This window comes from Bison bison, unplaced genomic scaffold, assembly GCF_000754665.1.
Source record: "Bison bison bison isolate TAMUID 2011002044 unplaced genomic scaffold, Bison_UMD1.0 scf7180017864183, whole genome shotgun sequence".
NCBI lineage: Eukaryota > Metazoa > Chordata > Mammalia > Artiodactyla > Bovidae > Bison > Bison bison.
In genome coordinates, this window is record NW_011494755.1 from 8,717,431 (window position 1) to 8,724,883 (window position 7,453).

Sequence of the window (7,453 nt, forward strand, 5' to 3'; positions counted from 1 at the left end):
CATTTCACTTAAAAAAAAAATTAACAGAACCTTTGTTGCACTAACATCAGAACTCCAACATGTAAGTTAGTGTGACCCCTTTCTAGGGAATCTCCTTAGGGTCAATACAGGATTTTCCTGATTCTCCCCATTGGGTCATTTAATGTATTCCTATATCTTCTAAGGACCTTGATATTGTTTATTCCCATTCTTCTTCCTTCTGGCATTGTTTTCTTTGTTCATTCATCACTCAACGAATACCTAGTGGACAGTTGCCATGGGGCAGACATTGTGCAGGGTTCAGTGGACACCTCTTTGGCCTTTTCAGCTCGTAAATGAGTCGGTTGATAGAGCTGTCTGCAAAAGAACATTTAATTCAGTATTTTGGCAAATTATAATGGCCCTAGAGGTGCTCTTGAATGGAACTGCCACGTACAGCAGTGTGGACTGTACCCAGAGTCGTAGCTTAGGAACAAAGGAGGGGTTTCTTTCACTTCCCATCTACTGTGTGCAGGTGAGGACATTTCCTCAGCCCTGGCACTGGTGAGAGGCCTAATGGTCTATGGTATTGAAGCTGAGAGAACAGGAGGCTGTGGGGCAGAATTTATGGAGCCCTGGGATATGTTGCTAATGTAACTGTCAGGAAAATTTAGCCATTGCACCCAGCTCTCTCATCACCATCTTTGTTTTCTAATAAGAACTCCAGGAATTTAAAAAAAAAAGGTTTTTATGTGAAGTGTAGTTGATGTAGGGCTTCCCTGGTGGTTCAGTGGTAAAGAATCCGCCTGCCAATGCAGGAGATGCAGGATTGATCCCTGGGTTGGGAAAATACCCTGGAGAAGGAAATGCAACCCACTCCAGTATTCTTGTCTGGGAAATCCCATGGACAGAGGAGCCTGACGGGCACAGTCCGTAGGGTCACAAAAAGGTCGGACACAACCTGGGGACTACAAAGCAGCAACACGGCTGATTTACAGTTTTACGGTAGTTGCAGGTGTGCAACATTGGCACTTGATGCTTGCGTACGTGGTGAACTGATCACTGTGATAAGTCTAGTAACCATCTGTCCCCATGCAAAGCTATTACACTAACATTCACCATATTCCTTATGCTACATGTTATATTCCTGTGGTTTATTATTTTATAACTGGAGGTCTGTCTGTCTTCATCACTTTCAGCTATTTTGCCCCACCCTGTACCCCACTGTCCTCTGGCAGCCACCTGTTTGTATCTGTCTGTTTTCATTTTGTTTTGTTCATTTATTTTGTTTTTCAGATTCCACACATAAGTGAAACCATATGATATTTGTCTTCCTCTGTCTGACATTTCATTTAGCATAATATGCTCTAAATCCATCCATGTTGTCACAGGTAGCAAGATTTCATTTTTTTAATGGCTGAGTAGTGTTCCATTGTGTATGTATGTATTATATATAACCACATCTTATTTATCTATTGATGGCCTTTTAGGTTGCTTCCATATCTGGGTTATTGTAAGTAATGCTGCAGTGAACATGGGTATGCATAAATATTTTTGAATTGGTGTTTTCTTTTCTTTGGGTAAATACCCAGAAGTGAAATTGCTGGATCATGTGGCAGTTCTATTTTTAACTTTTTTTTATGAGGAATCAGTTTTTTTTTAATATTCCATCTGCCAGTTTGACCAAGATTCCTTTATTTCCTAATCTACCAGGGTATCAGAACCATGATTTATTGCTTCTTCATTTCCCTTATGTTACTCTAGCAGACAAAATTCTTTTAAGATTTTCTAGAGAATGCTATTTGTTGCAATCAGGCAAAAGATGAGAGTGAAAAACTGCTTCTACGATATTTTCAAACTACATGTCAAGACTCACTGGTGAGTCATGAAATCAATTTAGTGAGGCATGAAATCAATTTGGTGGATTGTGAAATTGATTTAGTGGATAGCAGCCAGAATTTTGCTGTTGTTTCATTTTATTTTTAATTGAAATAGAGAATATTAGAGAGCATTTCACATTGTAATAGTGTTTTTTGGTAAACTTTAAAACTTATATATGAATATCCTATATAAATGAAACATGCATATGTTTATGAGTGTTTATGTGTAGGTATTATGTGTTTTTAGTCTTGCTCATAAGAACTGTTACTTATTGTGAATCACAGTAAAACAGTTTAAAACTTGGACTTTTCTTTGCCTCTTTTTTTCAGCTTCTTTTCCTTCTCTCATCCTTTCTCAGCTTCCTCTCCCTGCCTTAATCACTGCTGTTTGCTGTTAAAGTTGATAGAGTCAGAAAGTTAGTATCTACATCTCCTTCACATCACTTACAGCATTTGAATTTAAATTACTGATAACAATAACAATAGTCATTTAATGTCTTTCTTGCTAGAAAAGCTTCTTAAAGATATAGTATCTGTTTTGTCCATTTGGTTATCATCATTACAGACGTTCAATAAATATTGATATTGATGAATGAATGAAGGCAGTATGATTAGTTTCCATGTAGGTCCATAACAGACTTTCCAAATAAAAGGTTTATATAAGAAAGGGGAAGAATATTGTATGACTTGGAATGTGAAGGACATTATCAGGATTGGCAGGAGAAATCAGCTCACTGCCTAGATCTTTGCTTTAGTTGAGATGTTCATTTTATTAATAGAAGGTTTACTTGACATCTTGGAACCCTTGGTATCGTTTGGGTCCTAGACTTGTATAATATAGTGAATTGAATTTACGGTCATGCTCCTTATGTTACATGGCATGATGAATGATGTAAAGGATACTTTTGAAACATAGCAAGAGGACCATGTAGCTCAGATGAAAAGTCAGAAAGGGAGGTCCTTTAATGAAACAATTGAAATAAGACTGAGGATGTTGGAATTAACAAGGAGAACTGAACAAGGCATTCTTGGCAGAGGGAACAACAGAGTCTGAAGTATGGGAAAATACTGGATGTTTGGTGGAACTGCAAGAAGGTGTTATGGTGTATCTATGATGGGGTGTGGACTTTTTATTTCCCTCTGAACTGGAGCGACTGGCGAATAGTTCGGATTGGCCTGGATGTTGGGTGGGTGTGCGGTTGTGGGTGAGATGGACAGACTGAGTCCAAGGGTTTTGATTGCCAAGTTTAGGAGCTTGAATTTTAACCTGTATTCAGTAGAGAGTCACTTTAGAATTTTAGAGGCAGGAGAGCAATAATAAGCAGAAGGCAAAGAGGAGCAGTGGTTTGTTGATGAGGTTTAGGAAGTTTAATTTAGCATCTGAATAGGCTAACTTGTAAGATTGTGGAAAGAGGAGGCAGGAAACCTAGCTAGAATATTGCATTATTCATGATGGAGGCACTGAAAATGGATTTGAAAGGGTGTTCAAGCTCCTTGCGGTTTCTGAGGCCTCTATTTAAAAGACACATCTTTTCTCTCTGGACCATATAACGTGGTCCAGACATGAAAACTCAGCTAACCAGGGAGGTCAAGGTGGCAGCTGGCCTCTGTGGTACTAGAAACCAAAACCAAAACTGGTTTCCATTTTCAAGGGACCTACTTATCAACTAGGTTAAGCAGTTTATACCATATTTCCTTGATTCTGAGATGCCCATGTTTTCAAGTTTACATCTTGGATACCAGGTTGCTCATATATAGTTGATGTGTTATAGTTTAACTGGCAGGTTTTTTCTCCTTGGTGGTTACACTTGATAATCAATGGTATCTTTGGTTCAGTGAGCACATACAAGAATATATGTGTATGTGCAGATACAGAGAACAGAGTAGCGGGTACCAGAGGGGAAGTGTGGGGAGGGTGAAATCGGTAAAGGGGATTAACTGTATGGTAATGGATGGAAGCTAAACTTTCGGTGGTTAGCATGCTGTAGTGTATACAGAAGTCTAAATATAAACACCTGAAACATCTATACTATTATAAACCAATTTATTGAGATAATTTTTTAAAAGATATTTTGAAAAGTTTTGGGAATGGATGGCAGTGATGTACTGCATTGTGAATGTACTTAATGCCAAAGAATTGTGCACTTAAAAGTGATTAATCTGAAATAAAACTAAGAATATACAAATGGGACCTAAGTAAACTTAAAAGCTTTTGCACAACGAAGGAAACTATAAGCAAGGAGAAAAGAGCCTTCAGAATGGGAGAAAATATTACCAAACGAAGCAACTGACAAAGAATCAATCTCAAAAATATACAAGCAGCTCCTGCAGCTCAATTCCAGAAAAATAAATGACCCAATCAAAAAATGGGCCAAAGGACTAAACAGACATTTCTCCAGAGAAGACGTACAGATGGCTAACAAACACATGAAAAGATGCTCAACATCACTTATTATCAGAAAAATGCAAATCAAAACCACAATGAGGTACCCTCACATGCCAGTCAGAATGGCTGCTATCAAAGAGTCTACAAACAATAAATGCTGGAGAGGGTGTGGAGAAAAGGGAACCTTCGTACACTGTTGGTGGAATTCAAACTAGTACGGCCTCTATGGAGAACAGTGTGGAGATTCCTTAAAAAACTGGAAATAGAACTGCCATACGACACAGCAAGCCTGCTGCTGGGCATACACACTGAGGAAACCAGAATTGAAAGAGACACGTGTACCCCAATGTTCATCACAGCACTGTTTACAATAGCCAGGACATGGAAGCAACCTAGATGTCCATTGGCAGACGAATGGATGAGAAAGCTGTGGTACATATACACAATGGAGTATTACTCAGCCATTAAAAAGAATGCATTTGAATCAGTTCTAATGAGGTTGGTGAAACTGGAGCCTATTACACAGAGTGAAGTAAGTCAGAAAGAAAAACACTAATACAGTATACTAATGCATATATATGGAATTTAGAAAGATGGTAATGATAACCCTGTATGCGAGACAGCAAAAGAGACACAGATGTAAAAAACAGTCTTTGGACTCTGTGGGAGAAGGCAAGGGTGGGATGATTTGAGAGGGTAGCATTGAAACGTGTATATTATCATATGTGAAGCAGATTGCCCGTCCAGGTTTGATGCATGATACAGGATGCTCAGGGCTGGTGCCAAGGGATGACCCCGGGCGATGGGATAGGGAGGGAGGCGGGAGGGGGGTTTTGGATGGGGAACACATGTGTGCCTATGGTTGATTCATGTCAATGTACGGCAAAAACCACTACAATATTGTAAAGTAATTAGCCTCCAATTAAAATAAATAAATTAATTTTTTTTAAAAAAGGTTAATCTGAAAGAAAACCAATAACACACACCTACGCCATCAAAAGGGCTTCTCCGGTGGTGAAGTACGCCTGCCAGTGCGGGAGACGTAAGAGATGTGGGTTCAATCCCTGGGTCAGGAAGATCCCCTGGAGAAGGGCACAGCAACCCACTCCAATAGTCTTGCCTAGAGAATCCCATAGACAAAGGAGCCTGGCAGGCTACAGTCCATAGAGTTGCAAAGAGTCGAACACAACTGAAGCGATTTTGCATGCACTCCAGCAAAAAAGTGGTTAAAATATATGTACATATGATTGAAAATGGTTAAAATATGTATTCATCTCTTCAGTAAAGTATTTTTTAAAAAAAGAAACAAAACTAAAATTATTTCTTGTGCTTAGAAGACATAAATTTTTTTTCATATACCAAGCTATAATCAGGAGGGCCATACTTTCCAGTTATTGCTTAATAAGACTTAAGTTTCAGGGTTGCTTTTAGGATTCTTGTGATCCAAGGCATATCAGCTTTCATTATAAATCTTGATTTCTTTTTTTTTTTTTTGCCAGAAATCATCAGGGAATTTGATTTGATTCATCCTGTTACTAATCTGCTTTTATTGTCAGTTGTATTAGCTCTTGGGTTGGCCTGTTGACATTGCAAAACTTTTGTTGAGAGCAACTGCATGGCTCACTTCCTGATTTAGGGGGTTTATTCATGCCTTGTTTGTATTTTCCATAGAAAAGTAATTAAAGTAATGATAGGTTGTTTGGGAAACCATCCCTTATTCTTATATTGCATGTGTGTGTAAATACACACACACACATGTACATGACATATTCTTAATCATTTTTAAGACTTTGCATACCATTAATATAGTACACAGAGTGGAGTGTGTATGTATGCCTACGGTCTCATTGTCTGTATTGAAATATTTATAGAAAAATTCTTGAGTTTATAGGACTAAGATGATAACTGAACTCTACAAATGTTGATTAACAAAGTACGACCCATTAATCACATAGCGGCTAAGGGCCTGGCTCTGAAGTCCAGCTGTTTGAATCCTAGCTCCTGTAACCTTGGACCTTAGCTCCTTGACCCCTCTGTGCCTGAGTACTGTCATCTGTAAAATGAGGATAATAATGGTGCATGCCTTGTGGAATTCATTCAGATAATATATGTAAAGTATGTAGCAGCATGCCCAGCACAGGGTACACTTCATAAATGTTAGCTGCTATTTTTCAGTCATAAGGTACCACTTCAAGAGTGAGGCCAGAGCTCTTGAACTATTGGTAAAGTTAAAAAATATATTCCTAGAAAAGGAATTTTAGTTATAATGTGAAGTATCTTCTAATTCAGTGCACTTGAGAAATTCCCCAAGTTCATGTGTACGCTTTGAAAGAGGGAAGTGTGCTAGGAGGTAATTGCCATGAAAGTAGGGCCTTTGTGTGCTTTGCCCACTCATCTGTGCCCAGTACCCCCAGTAGTGCCTGCCTTTTTAAATGACATTCAGTAACTGTTGAATGAGGAAGAGTCAGTGGCTCTTAAAAACTACAAACTTTTCATCTTGTGGACTGAATTACATAGGTTATTTCAGTAAGTAATGATTTCAAATGGTGGTTTAACAGTAGAATGGAGAGGCGTTTATCTAAATTACTAGAAACTGAAGCCTAAAATACATTTAAACAAATTGATTTTCGTTGCTTTAAATGTAAATTGAGATAAGTTACTATTCACAACTTTGACAGTGCGTAATTAATAATGTAGTATTAATGGTAGAGTTTCAGGTTACTTCACAAAAACATAATTTAAAAATTATATGTATGGGACTTCCCTGATGCACAGTGTATAAGTATCCACCTGCCAGTGCAGGAGATATGGGTTCAACCCCTGGTCCAGGAAGATCCCATGTGCCTCAGAGCAACTAAACCTGAGGGCCACGGCTACTGAGCCTGCGAGCCTTAGAACCTGTGCTCCGCAAGCAGAGAAGACGCCGCAGTGAGACGCCCTTGCACCGCAAGGAGGATTAGCCTCCACTCGCCACAACTAGAGAAAGCCCGCACCAAGAGTGAGACTCAGTGCAACCAGAAATTAATTAATTAATTAAAAATCATATGCACCGAAAACAGTGGAAATTATATGCAAACATTAATAATAATTTTCTCTGGGGAGAAGGATTATAGATAGTTTAAACATTCTTCCTTGGGACTTCCCTGGTGGTCCAGTGGTTAAGACTCGGAGCTTCCCCTGGATGGGGCATGGATTCATCATCCCTGGTCAGGGAACAAAACTGTGAGGT

At 38.9% G+C, this 7,453-nt stretch overlaps 1 protein-coding gene across 2 annotated transcripts in view; it reads left to right on the plus strand.

Moving 5' to 3' along the window:
- HSDL2 (hydroxysteroid dehydrogenase like 2) overlaps positions 1-7,453 on the plus strand; it is a 61,133-nt gene that overhangs the window by 32,295 nt on the left and 21,385 nt on the right. The window lies entirely within an intron of this gene.